We start from the raw sequence: 17042 nt of genomic DNA on the forward strand, positions 1-17042 counted from the left end.
CTTGCCGTACCTGTCCATAGTCCTAGAATCCTTGTTAGGAGGATGGACAGGTACTGAAGGATCAGCTAGTTCCTTTTTGGTGGCTGCAGCCACCACCATGGCATCAACCGGGACACCTTTTGTCAAATATTGCCTATCAGGTGGGGCCGTAATGAATTTAGAAGGCCTCCGAGGAATAGGTTCCACCGAATCCGGGGCCATCCATGCCTTCCGAGCCACCACGTCCATAAGAGGGTCGAAAGGCGGAGACACCCAGGAGGTGGAGGGTCAAGATCCGAACGCCTCCAGGTATACTGACTCGTCCCTGGAAGGATTAAGGGAGGGCCAGATCCCCCTCTGCTTAAGGAGTTCAAGGATGTCTGAGAAAGAGACATCCTCAGAGGAGGACATTGGGGATCCCTCTGACTCATCCAAGTCAGTATCAGATGTAATAGACTTGGGGGAGTCTAGATGTTTCCTCTTACATGTCCTCTTACGCGGAGGTTCACCTGATGGATCAGGAGAAGCCTCGGAAGAGGAAGATATTCCCAATGGGGAAACCTGAGGCGTTGGATCTCTGGGTCCGGGAGCAAGAGAGTGGGAAGAGATGTCAGCAGGCACTGTAGTGGGAGGAGCTGATGGAACTGACCATTGACTATGCCCAGGGGCTAGTACACTCCTCATCACCTCGAAGGCTCCCCTGTCAGAGAGGCCAGAAGGTTCCCGCTCCGAAGAGATAGGAACTCCAGGCCTCACCGAGAGGGAAGGCTCCGAGGCAGATGTCAGGGCTGAGCTCACTGCGAAGCCCCGAGAGGGAGAATGGGGTCGGACAAGGGTCCGATGCCACTCGCCCCCTCGGAGCCGACGAGAGAGACCAGATGCCCGGATCCCTCCAATGAAGGCCTCAAGGAGGAAATCAGAGCGGAGGACGACGGAGTCGAAAGGGGGGGGTGGTATCGGCTCCGAAGTTACAACAGTCACGGCTCCAAGGAGCTCCGGCTCCGAGCTCTGTAAGAGAGTCGAAGGAGGAATGTGAGGTGGATGTGAGATAGCTACCGTCTGTTGAGACAGGCTATGGAGCATTTGGGCCAATGCCTGAGACTTTAATAGTCTACTCACCCCTCTCTCGAGGTCGTGATCAGACAGCCTGGACGACAGAGAAGAACGGCTCCGATGGCTCCTCTACGAGAGCGGGGGTGATCTCGGAGCCGAACGTATCGATTCCAATGAGGGGGATTGTGATCTCTTTTTAGAGATAGGTGGAGCCGAAGGAGCCGAGGATACGTCGGCTCCAGCCGGAGCCGACACTGAGTGTCTGGCACTATCGGCGCCGGATGGAGCCGATGCTGTGACTTCTAAAAGGGAAGGATCGGCTCCGGCCGGAGCCGATCTCAACACAGAAGAAGCAGAACCAGTAGCCGATGGCTTGAGACTTAAAGCCGAAGGCTTGACTGGTTTCGAGGGCTTCCCCAGAGCCGACTTAGTCAGGGAGCTCTCAGGCTTTAATAAGCCCCTCAATATTAATTTATTTCTGCACTCCTGCAGGACTCTTGGGCTGATGGCATGACAGATAGCACAAGAATCCTGCATGTGCAGAGGTCCCAGGCAGTAAACACAAGAAGTGTGACCGTCTGTCAGAGACATCTTCTGACAGCACGAGTCACACTTCTTGAAGCCTGAGACCTTTGTGTCCTTCGACATAGCTGTGTCGAGGAAACACAAGTAACAAGGAAACACAGACACACACAAATAACACCCAATCCAATAATCTAAAACTAAACGGGGATACAACACACTCAAACACACACACAATCCCTGACAGGAAAAATTAGGAAAGGGGAAGGTCTAAGGCCTAACCTAGGGAAGGGGATAAATAACCCGAAAAAAAGGGAACACTAATGGGAATACGGTGAAAATAAACGTTAAGTTTCACAAAACAACTAAGGTTATTAAATTTAAAAGGGATGAGACTAAATGTCTTAAATTGAAGAAAACTTACCTAGAGCTGGTAAAAGAGGCACCTCGTAAGTGAAGCGGCAAACGAGATCTGGGTAGTCTCCACCTTGCATCATGGGATATAGGGTTGCCTCGAGCTGGTAAAATTAGCTCTCGAGCTTAGTAAGTGCCGAGTCAGAGCCGAGGATCGGCTCCGAACCCATCCAGCAAGAATGAAGGCGATATTGACAACTTAACATCCTTGTATAACAGTTCAAGTTTCTGACTGGTCTTCTGAACAACATATTGGATGTGATGATCAAATGTTAAGTCATCATCAACCTCCTTTATTCTATTTTCTGCATGGGCTCAAGGTGTAGTATCAATTGCTATCGCTCTCTATTCATTGCCACTCTCATGGCTTCTTCGACACTCATGCCTGACTGTCGCAAGTCTTCTCTCACAGAATCCATCCACCTCTTTAATGGATGTCCTCATTTCCTCTTGCCTTCTTTCTCTCTGTTACAAATCTTCACCAGATCATCTTCTGCTTTTCTGCACAAGTGTCTGAACCACTGTAATCTGTTCTCTTTGACCTTTTCTGCAATTGGAGCTACTTTGGATTCTGCTCTTATGTCCTCATTTCTTCATTTGCCTCACAGTGTACATCCTACCACCCATCTCAGGGACTTCATCACCATCACCTCTAGCTTCTTCAACTGCTGCGTCTTTACTGCCCAGGTTTCTGTGCCATACAGTAGTACTGATTGCACACTATTTTGTACACCTTACTTTTCAGCTTCTTTGACATTCTTCTGTCATATACCACACATGACACTCTGTGCCACTAGGCTGCAGCCCCTCTGATACTGGCTTTTACCTCCTCATTCAGACTTTCCTTCTCCTCAACCACCCCTCCCAGATAACTGAAGCTGTTAACATGTCCCACTCTTTTCCCTTCTATCTCAGTTCTCAGCTTTTTCTGATTCTCCCACTTGCTGCCATTGCAGCTGTCTTATCTGTACTCAGTTTCACTCCACATGCCTTCAGTTTTGCTGAAGTTCTTGCTCAGAGTCTGCCTGTAGTGCCACATCATCTACATATAGCAACTTTGTTGATCTGTCCCCTCTAACCTGTTTGCTAATGTAGCTCATCACCAGCAAGAACAGCAATGGGCTCAGAGCTGAACCCTGAGGCAGACCCACTCATATGGAAGCCCTTCTGTGAGACAAACACTGTTTGTACTTGAGTCATTGGATCCTTGTACATAGCTTGCACTAATCCTATCAATGTTTCTGGGACTTTGAACTACAGCAGGACTGCCTAAATCAGCTTTCTTTGGACCTTGTCATATGCTTTCTCCACGTCTACAAATACTTAGTTGGACTCTTTCCTCATCTCCAGCTTCTTCTCAACTATCTAACTGCAAACATTATGCAGTTGTGCTACATCCTTATCTGAATCAGAACTGTCCAAGGAAGTCATTGATCCACTGTATTCGGCATTCATGAGACATATTGTGTACAATGCCCCCTTTGGTATGTACCTAACCAAGCATATCCAACAAATGGAACATCCACAGAGGTTCCTCACTAAAAGAATACAAGGAATAAAGTAAAATGTTACATGCAGACAGCCTCAAGACGTTATCCCTGTATTCTGTCTCCTACAGGCTTTTGAAGGGAGATCTATGCCTAGCATACAGGGCATTGTCAGAGCCCACTCTGATGGACCTCCTGCATATCCACAAAACAAACAGAACCAGAATTGTCCATTCTAAAGACTTACACTATCCCTGTGATATAAATAGGTCCTGCTGGAGAGACATGTATGTATCCCACAGACTACCTGATCTATGGAACAGGCTTCCATTCATGTGAAGCAGTTCCTCCCTAACCCAATTCAAGTGCACAATTGGGTGGGAAACAGGAAATTCATCACTGGCTTGGCACCTATGTCTCTAATGGACACAGGCAACTTGTAAATGGTTCATCTCCCAGGCCCCTGCTTGCTCATAGGTAGGTACTAGACTATTGGCCCCAAGGCCTATAAGCCTAGCCAAATGGTACCCTGGCTTTCGCCACCCAAGAAAATTATTTTCCTGTGCCCCTGTAGAGCAGAGCCACAGAAGTGATCCATGGGGTGAATTTCCTATCTCCCATCCAATCATCAAGATTTTTCTTTAAGAGTGCTAATGAGGAGCTTTGTTTGCTATAGATAGGTAGTTTGTTCCAGAGTATGGGAAGTCTCTGGGACAGGAATCTATCCCTCCAGCATGTTCTGTTTATTGTGGTGACAAGGTTTATGTCCCTAGAGCGTGTAACTCGGAGGGATTGGGATTTCTTTAAGTGGAGCATGTCCAACAGCTCTTGGTGTGACATAGCTTTGCATGTTAGGCAGAGATCACCTCTGAGTAGGCGATATGCGACAGAGTAAAGCTGGAGTTTTTTGAGACGGTCTGCGTAGGGCATCTGTTTGAGGTTGGTAATCCTCTTTGTGAGGTATTTCTGCGGCCTTTCCAGTTGTTGTAGATGTCTTGTGAGGTACATACCAAAAAGGGCGTTGTACTCTATAATGGGTCTAATGATTGATGAGTAGAGGGGAACAATGACTTCTTTTTTCCTGGATGAGAAACCTTTTGTGATGAGGTAGAAGGATTTCCTAACTACTGTGGTGATGTGATTCTCAAAGGAGAGACTACTGCCCACCTGTCTCCCAAGGTCTCTTATCATACTTTCAGTGTTAAGTAGGCTACCGCCTATGTGGTAGTTCATGGCTATAGAGTTTTTACCAAAAGGGACGACAATGCACTTTTTTGGCACTGAGCTTGAGGCCATGGCTTTGACACCAGGCATCTGTCTCAGTGAGGCCCTTTTGTAGGATGTCCACATCGTTAGGAGTTTTGATTATGGCTCCTAGTTTGCAGTCATCTGTGAACTTCGTTAACCAAAGACCTTCTGTGTTAAGTAGATACCAAACAGGAGAGAACCCAGGACTGAACCCTGTAGTACTCCACTTGTCACTGGTCTGAAGTTGGATTTGGAGTCTGCTACTTTCACAGTGTAGGTTGTGTCAGTGAGCCAGTTGGCAACCCATCTTGTGACATAGGGATTTATACTTAGTTTACTGAGTTTATCTATAATTCCAGAGTGGGGGATGGTGTCGAAAGCCTTTGCGAGATCTAGATAGGCTGTGTGAACCACCTTACTTTAATCTACGGCTTTGGTGACCGCTTCAAAGTCTGTCAGGTTTAGGAGACATGATCTGCCTTTTACAAACCTGAACTGGGTAGGGTCCAGAGTTTGGAGATTACCAATGTCACTGTTTACAAGTTCCATGATGATACGTTCCACAGCCTTGCAGACCAGGCTCGTCAAGCTAATGGGGCAGTAGTTCCCGGGGTCCGTGGTGGCTCCCCCTTTGTGGAGTGGGATAACCATTGCTGTATGCCATTCAGTGGGCACAAAGCCTAAGGTGAGGCTATGATTGAACATGCTACTTAGGTGGGGTGCCAGTTTGTTCTGTAGTTCATGTAGAACACAGCCTGGGATGTTGTCAGGTCCCATGGATGCTGTGCTCTTGGCTTTGGAGAGTGTGCTTTTTACCTGTGCAGCTGTGATTACAGGAACTTTGCATTCTTCCGGTATAGAGATGGGCCCTTTAGGGGATGAAAAGGAGGCAAAGTTAGCACTGAACCTATCTGCCTGGATGTTGGCAATATCAGTTGGTTCTGTATATTTAGTGCCATTATGCTGCACCTCAGAGCAGATCTGAGTGTTGCCATTGAGATTCTTGACATAGCTATAGAATGCTTTGTGGTTGTCTTTAGAATCAGTGGCAATTTTGTTTTCGTAACTAGCTTTGGAGGATTTTATGAGGGATCTCAGCTTCTTACTGAGACTGACCAGGGAGTTCCTCCAATCATGGGATTTTTTTGCAACAATTTCTTTCCCCTGTTGTAGTTTGTTTATGGCAGGGGACCACCAGATTGGCTTCCTTTTTTTGTATAGCATTTTGCTTCTGTTAGGGATTGCACGATCCATGCACTTGTGTAAGTGCTTATAAAGTGCATTTGTATAGGATTCAGCAGTCGTACCTCTACTGTCAATCAGCATGGGTGTCGTGAAGTTTGCCACTTCTATCTTAAGAAACGTGAAGTTGGCTTTGGAGAATTTTTTTACGGTGGTTTCCCTAATGGGGGTGGGATGTGGATGTCTAGGGTGATTAGCTTGTGGTCGGATCTGACCAACGAGGAATTGACCTCTGGTGTGGAACATCAGTTGCCCATGTTGGTAATGACCAGGTCTAGGATATTGCTGCCCCTGATGGGGTTGTGGATAAGTTGATCCAAGGCATTGGAATTTATGAATTCCAGAAAATGTTGAGCACAAGAGTTGGGACATGAGTAGTTTTCCCAGTTAATGGTGGAGTAGTTGAAATCACCCATTATTAGAGCGTTAGGTTGTACCCTATTTTCCAGTGTATCAAGAAATGAGGAGTGGGAATCCTGGGTCATGGTGGGGGATCTGTAGCAAGCTACAATTTGGATTGTGGTCTTGCCCAGAGTTAGTTCCACTTGGATAATCTTGGATGCATGATGCTGAGCAACTAGCCTGTAGGTGTGGATATCCTTAATGAATATGGACACCTTTGGTGTTTCTGTCCAGGTTTGGTGGCCGAAAGGTGTGGTATGAATTATAGCCTGGTAATGCAGGGGTGCTCTCTGGTGCCTTGAACCAGGTCTCTGCACTGCACATATGTCGATGTTCTCCATTTTAAGGAGTGCCTTGAATGAGTGCATTTTAAGGTTTAGACTTCTAGCATTGAGTAGCATAACCCTCAGATTTTGCTTGCTTGTACCTGTTACGGTGGTGAATTTGTCATTTAAACCTTGCCTAAAAAAAGGCACTATAGGGGTGGCAAGAGCTTTAGCCAGTATCTGGAATCCCAAGGGCGACAGGTGCAGGCCACCTCTGGCAAAGCATCATGGTTTGTCGATCATGTCATCCCAGACAGACAGATACTGGATCTCCTTGGAATGACACCAGAAGCTTAGCCAATTGTTGAAATCAATCATTTTGTCTTTGTACTGTGGTATCATTCTGGGTGATGGCAGGATGCTACTCAGGGCTAGGGTCATACCTGCCTGGGCTACAAGATCAGACAGCTCCTCCATGTCTCTTTTCATGTAGTCCAGGGAGGTACATCTCAGGTAATTCACACCAACATGGACAATGACAGACTCATATTTGTACTTGTTGTGTAGTGACCTGAGTGCATGCATTATGTGGCGGATCCTGGCACCCAACAGGCATCTGACAGTAACTTTCTCCTTGTTTAGCCTGGTGAGTGGAACATCAATGTGCCTGACTAGAGTCACCTATGACTAGAGTGGTGGGTATGTTATGCCTTATGGGCTGTGGTTGAGTGGCACACTGAGTTTGTGGGCTATGTGTCATTTGGTTTGTGTTGGGGGGTGGAGGTTGCTTGCATTTCTGCTTTGGAGGTCCCTGTCGCTTTGTTAGATTTTTATTGACAGCCTCCGCGAATGTAGGTGTATGTTTTGTGTTTCTATCTGTGTGTTTTGGTGATGTAGGTTTTGAGGGACTATGTGATGAGTGTGGTGTGGTGCAAGTGTTTACCTTCTCCTCTTGACTGTCTAGTCAAGTCTTGGGTGAAGACAGCTTTTCTTCCAGTTTAGCTATACAAGTGCATCTCTCACAGGTTGTAGTGTTGGGTGGTAGGAGAAGAGGGTTGTCTGTGTACATGAGGCAATTGATGCATTGCCCTAAGATGCCCAGATTCATCAGGTAGACAGGAGAAAACACTGGGAGTTGACCCTTAGACATGCCTGGATAGGTGTTTATTTATTAAGCATTAAAAACTGTTTTCCTCTAGACAAGTAAGGAAAGTTGAATGCTGCAGTAATTTGTAGCTTATTTAGTGCTTACAATGAGTTCTGAACAAGTGCTGAGCTCAAAGAAACAGATTTGAGTGCTCAAACTAAAAAACTTTTGCCATGTTCTTCACAAAATATTTGCTTTTCTGGAAAACACTGAAAATTGCAGTCTACCAATAATGTCAGACATTATAGTTTTCTACTTACTGCTGATTTTGTTTCAGAAAGGGCATGTTGATGCAAAACTGTTTCATAAACTTTTTAACACCTCTGATTTTTGGCACTGTCAGAGCCAATCATAATTCTTATCGTTCAAAATCTATGTTGATGCTAAACCTGTGCTGTTTAGCTATAGGATGGAAAATTGCCATACTTTTGCCTTGTCCAAAGTTGTTTGATTTTCAGGTACATCGCTGAGGATTAGAGTTAATGCATAATGATGTAAAACCTGTTATTCCTCTGTTAGCTTGTAAGTGAATTAAAAACTAAAAAAACTTACACATCGAAGACTAGCCTTTATACTGACATAAGAGAGCCCAACAGTGCATTCATAGCCCCCACTTACACATGGTACAGTGTTCCCCATCATCACCAAAATACCACCGTAGATCTCCCCTGATAAAAGGCTACTTTAGCGGAAGTAACCCAATCAACAAAGGATAAATAAATATGAATACATCTTAGCACAAGAATTCTGGACACAGCCAAAAACTATGGGGGGGACAAATATCTAAAATCAGAGGCATTCTTTTTTTTTTTTTTTTAATTTTGCTCCTATAAACTTGGAAAGTTGTTAGAATAACAAGATCTTCATCGTGTTTCACTGTCGCAGTCCTATCAAATGGGTTATCTGGCTCCCAGTAGCCCTCAGTCGGCCATAATCCAAAGGTAAGTAAAAAATGACGTTGGTTGCTATCGGTAATAAAGGACGTCAGGGTGTCCAACACAAAAGGAGGCAGCAGACGTCACTTCCTCAGTCTTCCTTGCCGTGGAGCCTGAAGCAGAACCTTTTCATGCATGAGTGCCGGTCGGCAGTTTACCTTTGTTGGTTTCCGACTACAAGAACTGAAGTCTACTACAGCTAAGTACCCCGTTGGGGATCCACTTTTCTTGCCTTAACAAATGTCAGAAAAAGTTAATAATTGCCTTACCCGTGGAAAGCAGATTCCACACAGAGATTTTCATTCCTATTGCATTATTTGTTTAGGCCTTGACCACAATATTCCCAAGTGTGATCTTTGTGCCTCCTTTAATCCGCACACTATCCATCGTCGGGCTAAGATTTTGGCTAGGCATTTTGGAGTTTGGCCTAAGTTCATTGGTATGGCATCCGACGGTCTTCAGGCTTCGGATGTTCCAAAGAAACGCAAGGATAAGGACCGAGACAGGCCTCAGAACGCTAAGTCCTCAGATGAGGGAGTGAGACACCTTTTCAGTTCCTGCAGTCCACTGATGTACAACCACAGGCCTTGATTGAGTCTGAGTCCCTCAGGCCTTCAGCTACCATTTTGCCTTCCAACCTGTCCCCGGTCGCCTCTTCTGCTGGAGCCGGAGCCGCTAAACTGACTCCGGTGTCCAAGACCTCCGTTTTGCATTCTGACAGCAAACTTCTTCCTTCTATCTCTGCTGCAACTTTGGCGGTTGCCAGGCCTCCCGAATCCTTCAGGCTTGCAGGTAAATCTTCCATTCATAAGACTGTGAAAAAGCAGGTTCCAGCTACTTCTCGTTCCCCTCAATCCCAAATGGTTAAAATGACTAATGATTTGTTGACTCTTATAAGGGGCTCTCAGCCTCCTCCTTCTAAAATGAGTAGGGATGTTTCCCGAGGCTTTGTCCTGCACAGATTTGGATTCTTCCAGCAATTCTGCTGACGAAGAGGAATTTTCTCAGGCTTTTTCTCCTTTTGAGGATTCAGATGCAGAGGAGTCCATCCCTTCTGCCTCTCCTCCAGAGGATTTCTCTTTTGGTGATACTTTAAATACCCTCAGAGTACATTTTAAATGGGAAAGTCAGGATTATCCTCAATCCAAAAAAAATGGATTAGGGAGTTTCTGGACTTAGCTCAGCACAGGCCTCTTGCTATTTCCCCTGTGTTAGAAGTTGCTGTTGTTTTTCTGGAAAATTCCTTGTCTCCAAATGTGTTTCCTCCTGCTCCCAGGAAACCTGACAGGTACTACAGAGTCCCTGATTTGCATATGTTTCTTTTCAGGAATCCATTGGCTGATCCAGAGGTTATTTCTCAGGGCCCCAAAGGAGTTATGGCCACTGTTACCAGGAATCCTGTTCCCTCTGACAGGGAGTCTAGGAACCTAGACAGGTGGGGCAAGAAGGTTTATACCTATGCCACCCTAGCTATTAGGGCTACCAATTGTCTTTTTCATATGCTGAAGTACCAGCAGCACACCTTGGAGGCTATTAAGTCTAGGATAGCAAGTGTACCTCTTTTGGCAGAGAGTAAAGACATGCAGGATTTAGTGACTTCAGCCAGTCTGGTCAATAAGCATTCTTTGCATTGTGGTTTTGACATCTTTGAGGACTCCAGCAGGACTACGGCTACTGGATTTGTGATTAGAAGGCACGCCTGGCTCAGAGAACAGCCTCTTCCAGAACCTGTCAAGGCTAAGCCTTTGGATGTACCTTTGCATAAAGACAGTCTTTTTGGCAGCAAAGCAGAGGAAGTACTGATAAAGATGGAGGATAAGGCCAGGTCCATGCAAACTGTTAAGGATTTTCTGCAAGTTCAACCCCCTCGCTTTAACAGGAATTACCCTTCCAAGAGTTGGACCTTTCCTGATACCAGCAGACAGAACCATTCCAGGACTAGAGGTTACAAATCTTCTAGGGGGAAGGCGGCTACCTCTCAAAGATCTAGGCGTTGGCAGGCTTCCACTTCAAAAGGGGGAAACTCCAAGCCTGCATCTCAATCAAAACACTCTCAATGACTTTTTACAACTTCTGCCTGTTCTTACTTGCCGGGAGAGTTCTTTAGGGGGAAGGTTGGCCCTTTTTGCAGATGTCTGGGCCACTATCACATACGACAAATGGGTGATCAGAACGGTGTCCCTAGGGCACTAGTTTTCTTTCCGCACCTTTCCAGCTCCCAAGGGATTCCTGGACATTCCTCCAAACCAACAGGCAGAACTAGAAAAACAAATTTTGCCTCTGTCTCATCTGGGAGCAAAAGAATCAGTCCCTGCTCAGCATGTAAGCCACAGCTTTTATTCCAGGCTTTTCCTAGTTCCAAAGAAAAAAGGCACCTGGCATCCTATCCTGGATCTTTCCATTCTGAACTCCTTTCTTGTAATTCCAAAGTTCAAAATGCTCACTCTATATCAGTTGCTACCACTTCTAGAAAAGGATTCCTGGCTGGTAACCTTGGATCTCAAAGAGGCTTATCTGCACATTCCTATCAGGGAACGTTGCAGGGAGTACCTTCGTTTCAGAGTGGGCAAGCAATATTACCAATTCTTTGTGCTGCCCTTTGGCTTATCTACTGCTCCCAGAGTCTTCACAGAGTGCCTGGCCCCAGTCATAGTTTTTTGCAGGCAGAAGAAATTTCAGATTTACCCATATTTGGACGACTGTCTGATTCAGGCAAGTTCTCAGGAACAGCTATTAAAGGATCTGGAATTCGTAAAGATGATTCTCTCTTCCCTGGGTTACACTCTCAATGTGGAAAAATCGAAAATGGTACCATCCAAGGAGATAACATTCCTGGCAGTGAGTCTGAACATAGCAGCCCAGATGATATATCTCACCCAGGAGAAGCAGACAACTCTTTCAGTTTACTTCAAGGACTTGGCAAGCCTGTCCCAGCTCCCTGCAAGGAAGTACCTGCAAGCTCTGGGATTCATGGCATCTTGTATTCTCATGATTCCATATACAAGACTGCATATGAGGAAATTGCAATGGTATCTCAAGAACATTTGGTGTCAACACTCAGAGGACCTGGATGTGATGATTCCTCTGCTTCCATCTCTGCAGACAGTTTCTATGGTGGGCAACAGCCTGTCTACAAAACAAAGGCATGCCTTTTTGGACACCTCTTGCCACTCAAGTTCTGACTACAGATGCATTGGACTACACCTGGAGAACGCACCTGGATGTCTGATGCATACAGGGACGTTGGAACACCGAGCAGATGCACCTGCACATAAATCTAAAAGAGTCGATTGCAGTTCAGCAGGCCTTACTGGCTTTCAAGCATCTTCTTTCTCCAGAGACCCTGCTTGTCATGACAGACAACACTACGGTCATGTGGTACATCAACAAGCAGGGAGGGACTCACTCTTACCCCCTGTGCAGGCAAAGCATGAATCTTTGGTCCATGGCAGCATCCCTGGACCTGTATCTTCTAGCTCAGTTTCTTCCAGGAAGGCTCAATGTTTTGACAGACCAGTTAAGCAGGCAAACCCTGGCTCCTCACGAGTGGCAGCTGAACAGAGCAGTCTTTTACAGCATCATTTAATGTTGAGGCACTCCTCAGGTGGATTTTTTCTCCTCCCCGGACAAGCATCTGCTACCTCTCTTTTGCACCAGACAGCAGCACAGCAGAGCCTGGAAAGTGGATGCTCTATCCTTCTCTTGAACGTTGATATCAGTGTACGCCTTCCCTCCTCTTCCTCTTCTTCCCAGAGTATTAGTGAAGATCAGGGATGAACGTCCAAGGACTATTCTCATAGTTCTGGACTGGCCCAGACAGCATTAGTATCCAGTGCTTCGCAGTCTCTCCCATCTTCCTCTGAAGCCAGATCTTTTGGTTCAGGAAAGGGGAAACATTCTACATCCTCATCTTCAGTCTTTTCATTTGGCAGCATGGCTCATTGTATGACTCCTTCCCTTTTTTCCTCCCTTTCCCAAAAGGTGGTTGATGTACTGAGGGAGGCCAGGAGGCCTAGCACTAGGAAATCCTATGCTGGCAAATGGGAAAGTTTCTCTCAATGGATGCAGGCTAGAGGAGAGTCTGCTTCTCAACCTACCCTTCCTCTGATCCTAGAATACCTGGCTGAATTGCTTCACAGTGATCTTTCCTTTTCCTCGATCAGGATCCACGCTTCAGCCATCTCTGCTCATTGTTCTCTTGAACAGCCCATTTTCTCTCATCCCGATGAAAATGTTTTTCAGAGGTGCTTGCAATCTAAAACCTCCCAGAAGAGCACCTACTCCAGCCTGGGATCTTAATTTTGTTCTGGAGAAACTCACTCTTCCTCCTTTTGAGCCAGCTGCCTCTACAGATTTAAAGTCTCTCTCTCTTGGAAGACCGTCTTCCTTGTGGTTATAACTTCAGCAAGGAGGGTTTCGGAGCTGCAAGCTTTGATGACCGTGGAGCCTTTTCTTATTTTTCCATGCAGATAAGAGTCTCTCTGAGGACTAATCCCTCCTTTATGCCTAAGGTGGTTTCCAGCCTGACTCTTAATCAGTCCATACACCTTCCTACCTTCTTTCCTAATCCTCGCAACAGAGGTGAACTGACCCTACATTCTCTTGATGTGCACAGACAGCTCAGGTTTTACCTGGACAGGACTAAGGACCTTCGGAAATCAGCACAGTTATTGGTTAGTTTTGCCCCTGGAGCCCAAGGCAAGGCTCTTTCTAAACAGACCATTTCTAAATGGATTGCACATTGCATTACTTTTTGTTATTCCTTTCATGCTAAAGCTCTCAAGGGGTTAGGACCCACTTTACTAAAGTGGCTTCCACTTCTGCAGCCTTTCTAAGGGGTGTCCCTACTAAAGACATTTTGTAGGCTGCCACATGGTCTTCTGTTCACACTTTCACAAAGCATTATAATTTGCCTCTGTTTTCCAGAGCCAGGGCAGGGTTTGCCACTGCAGTGTTGCAGGGCATTATGTCCAACCCTTGATGCTGTTGGTTCCTCCCCCCTTTTTTCTCTGGGCTTTGGTAATCAACCCATTTGTTAGGACTGCAACAGTGAAACACGATGAACATAGTACAGTTGTGTACACTTACCATAAATGTAGATGTTCGAGTGTATTCACTGTTGCAATCCTGGTTTCCCTCCCTCCTTCCCCCTTTTTGGGGTCCTCTCCTATTCTCTTTTCCTGCGGTACAGGTTTAATTTGTGTTTTTGTCAAACTGTTTTTTGATTTAAGCCTTATTTTCTGGGGGCTCCTGACTGTTATGGCAAGAAAGACTGAGGAAGTGACATCAGCTGCCTCCTTTTGTATCGGAGGCCCTGACATCCTTTACAACCAACGTAACTTTTACTAATCTTTGGTATGCTGGCCGACTGAGGGCTACTGGGAGCCAGATATCCCATTTGTCAGGATTGCAACAGTGAATACACTTGAACATTTTAATTTATGGTAAGTGTACACAACTGTTAATGTACATTTTCTGGATGGTATCAGGTCTGAATGTTAACATACCTCTCAACTATACAGTTTTTTATAGAATGGCCAGATTTAGGTAGGTTCATAGGTAGGTACCAGGCTATCTGCCCAAGGGCATTTTTAAGCCTAGCCAGAGTGTGTCGGCTTTCATCACCCCATTGATTAATTAACTGAGCCTCTGTCAAGCGGAGCCAATGAAGTGATCTCAGGGGTGTATTTTCTGTTACCCATCCACTCGTCAAGGCTTCTCTTGAAGAGTATTAGTGAGGGGCTCTGCCTAATGTAGTTAGGAATTTTGTTTCTCCCTCTTTCTCCAGATACCCAATACGAATCCCAACTGGCACAGATATAGGGTTAAGATCTCAGCTGAGGGGTCAAGCCAAGACCTCCAGCACCCTCTCTGCCCAACCAGTGCTTCATGTCCCCGCCCACGTAGCTGACACACACACACACACACACACACACACACACACACACACACACACACACACACACTTTGAGATTTGATTTCTATACAAACACACATGCACGCCTGGGGAAGGCTGGCACAGGTTTACTAGCCATGCCCTTTCTGCCCAGACTATAAGGTATCATTGCCACCAACCCCTACTTATCAGCAACTTAAAGGCCCTTACAAAGGGTGACCAATTCTACTGTGTAATGTTACTATTATCCAAATGGTAAGTGTGACCAAGACTAAGGCTATTTAGAAGTGGCCTGTACAGTGTCACCAAACACATATGCAAGTACTCTAAGAGTTTAAATATGTCTCACAAATATCAGCTACAAAGATAGTCTTAAATATATTTAATAATACATAATAAAAGAACAAGATAACACTCAATAAATCAACACAGTGACTACAGAGTTCAGAATCACAGAAAATATCTTAAAACAACATTGCAGGACAGTCTCAAATAAATAGAGAAAACATCTAAACTAATCTTTACTATATTCCTATTTCTATATAAGAGAAACTACTGTACCCTAGACTTACTTACAGGGCAAGGCAGATGCAGAAGTGCGGAATGGATGTTTCTACGTCCAAGACAAGCTACAAAATGCCCACTCTGTCTCTGAGAGAGTTCTTAAATTAATATAACATATTACTGCTGGGTTAGCCTGGATGACATCAGTCTTTGCCACCTCCCTTCAGTTCCTAGGCTAACAGAAACTTAAAATTTAACATTTATGTGTGAAAAATATACATCTCGGATGTTTGCTCAGAACTGGAAGTCATAAAACAATTGAACACTTTTAAATTTGAAACCTAGTAATTATTTCTGTTTCAAGACAATAGGAAAACCTCTAGCACTAGACATTGTGTCTGCTTACTGAGAGAATACACAATCATAAAGCATGTTATTTTTCAACATATTTTCTTGAAGTTTTGCAAGTCAACTCTCTATGTTCCAGCTTCTACTATTAAAACATACATTTGCACAGATATATATAGGTTATACATATTTCTGATCTTTTCCAGTAGGGTACACTGTGGTTACATTCTTAATGTTCTGTACATAACATACAGTTCTCTAACATTTGTAAGACAAGCATATGAATCATATTAATATTCTCAAATGACAAATTATTATTTACAAAATTCCAGATAGCTGGGCTGGCAGTGTCACACACCTGAAGAAAATAAAAAATATCACAGAGTGAGACAAGGAAAATAGCTGCAAAAAAAGCATGTATGCAATCTTTTTTTATTTTTAGAAATCATTCATATCAGTGGAATTATAAGTCTGTCAACCTTTCTTGAAATGTGGTTATGTACTTTTTTCCAGACTCAGGCTTGAGCTTTTGATTTTTTTTACCTCAAGAATTTTACAAGAAAGGTTACTAACAAAGAATGAGTACACAACTCTTAAAATTTTAGCTTCCCTTTCAGTTGAATAAGATGATGAAGACATAAAGTAAGCATGGCATAATGAAGTGTAGCAAGTACGATTTATATTTTGACCATGCATTTTGTCGCTTGGTTTGCTAGTATTACTAAAAGTCAATTGAAAAAATGGAATGAGAAATTTTTCATAATGAATGTGACATCCCCACTCTGCCCCAGTAATCAAGGAGCCTGAATCCTCACCATTGGCACGGGAATGTATGTTCACTTGGAAAAAAAAGGGATATACCCCATAATTCCAGATGCAGCTCTCTGTATCAAGCATAATTTCTCTTAAGAGCACACAGAGAACACACTCAGTCTGGAAGCTGGTTTTTGCTCTTTCTCCAGATCCCCGATAAGACTCCCCACTGGCACAGTTTAAGAGTTAAGGCCTTAGCTGAGTGTCCAAGCCAAATCCTCCAAAACACACACACACACACACACACACACACACACACACACACACACACACACACACACACACACACACACACACAGAGTCTTGGAGATTTGATTTTCACACACACACACTTGGGAAAGGCTACACAGATTTACTAGCTATGCCTCCTTCTGCTCATAAGGTGCATAAGGTAGTTACACTGCCACCAGACACTCCAAAGCCAGCTACTCTAAGGCTCTTGCAAGGGTACCCAATTATACTGAGTGAAACTAATGTTAATATAAATTATAGTGTTTGGCCAATGCAGTAAAACTTTCAGGAGTGGCTAGAGAGCTGTCAGCAAATATATATATAAGTATTCTCAGAGATTAAAATATTCTATAAAAGACCAGCCACATGAAAAGTTTAAATATATTTAATAATAAATAGATAATAAAAAAATGAAAATACTAAATATCTATTTACAATAAACAACAGTATTTCAATAACCGGAAATATTAAACTAACACAGATGAATAGATTCACACAGATATAGAAAAACACTACTTAACTAATCTCACTATATTTTCCTGACTAATCTAAAGA

The sequence above is a fragment of the Protopterus annectens genome, chromosome 6.part1 (genome assembly GCF_019279795.1).
Source record: "Protopterus annectens isolate FY-2018-M chromosome 6.part1, PAN1.0, whole genome shotgun sequence".
NCBI lineage: Eukaryota > Metazoa > Chordata > Ceratodontiformes > Protopteridae > Protopterus > Protopterus annectens.